This window comes from Aplysia californica, unplaced genomic scaffold (genome assembly GCF_000002075.1).
Source record: "Aplysia californica isolate F4 #8 unplaced genomic scaffold, AplCal3.0 scaffold01045, whole genome shotgun sequence".
Taxonomy (NCBI): domain Eukaryota; kingdom Metazoa; phylum Mollusca; class Gastropoda; order Aplysiida; family Aplysiidae; genus Aplysia; species Aplysia californica.
Genome location: NW_004798315.1, coordinates 190119 through 191562, shown reverse-complemented (window position 1 = coordinate 191562; position 1444 = coordinate 190119). Strand labels below are relative to the sequence as shown.

Here is a 1444-nt window from a genome sequence, read left to right as displayed (position 1 = left end):
GGGGGTTGTTGTTTTTTTTACATTTTTTATAGGAGTTCCATCCTCGTTTGCTTTTGAAATCTTAGCAAGGGTCTCAAACTCAATGAAACAGGGGGCGAAACTCAAATTCGGTCTAATATTGCGGGCCAAATTGGGATAAACACTAATTGAAGTATGCTTAACTGAGCCTTTTTTAAACAGTATAAAATGTGTGAAACTGAACAAAATGTTAACTAATTATGCTAGATGTTCAGCATGTTTTCCTGGTGATATATGTTCCTTCATGTTGGGAGTAGGGTTTTGGGTTATGGAGGAGATTCTCAGGATTGACAACCTAAATTGTCTTGCAGGCTGGTAATAATTGTTGGCCATGCCGGATGTAGTCTACAGGCCTTGACCTTGGGAATCTATTATATATTTGGCAACTTGGAAACACAAGTGTCACTTTTCCCATAAACCTACGACAGCTACAGAGTTGAAAGTCGGCGCACGTACCTGCACAAAGATAGATAGATATAGGTCCCCAGGACGGAGCCCCATTTTTTATTTATTCATTTCCTGACTTTAGACAAATATATTTGACAAAAAGTTCCCGTCCTTCTTTGGCCTATGTGATTATTCCACTGAGAAACGAAACAAATCTGTGTAGCTGTCCTTTACAATGGAAGTGCCGGAAGTGATGTTTCGCGAAGTGCATTTTGTTTTGAGAGCATAGATGTAGATTTTCTAAAAATTTGTTCATCTCTCAAGATTTATTGCTCCATTCCAGTAGGGTTTAAATACAGTAGGCCAATGACTTTCAGTTAATGTTAATGTTCCGATCATTCCTTTCATCGAAAGGGGGCTCAGCTAGTAGTAGATATTTTTGGATGGCCAAGGGACAAGGGAGAAGAGCAGGAAGATACGGGAGATTTGTGAAGGGTTTGCTGTAAGGACATACACGCACACACATAAATCTGTTGTGTTGAGTCGTAAACCACGTACATGCATACATTGGTGATGGGTGGGCGAGATGGGGAGCATGGTGTATACATATATATTTGTCAATGCAAGGGATGGCACAATATATATATATATATATATTATATTTATCAATGGGAGGGGTAGCACAGTGCATACTAATGCTGTTGTGCCTTAATCCTGTCACTGGATTTTTGGAAATCCCCCCCCACCCGCTGATTATTTAAATGAGAGGAGACATGAAAGTTTGCCCTCAGCACTGTTATATTATCATCATTTATAATGCATGCTGACTCATGATTCGCATCCAGTCTCCACAGTTTTGATTAAGCAATGGTTTTAGATTTAGAGCCCCCCCCAAAATGTTTGGATTGACCTATGTCCGGCAGTGACACGGTTACAGCATGGCAGCGTGTCTGTATGTGTGTGTATGTGGTTTGAGACTCAGCACTAAGGATATGTTTGTCTCTAGCAGTACACACAGGGCATAGAGTAGGCCGAGGGG

General features: G+C 40.7%; 1 protein-coding gene across 2 annotated transcripts in view; it reads left to right on the top strand.

Annotated features, from left to right (window-relative positions):
• LOC101857452 (flotillin-1) overlaps positions 1-1444 on the top strand; it is a gene marked incomplete in the record, with an annotated part of 39567 nt that overhangs the window by 21580 nt on the left and 16543 nt on the right.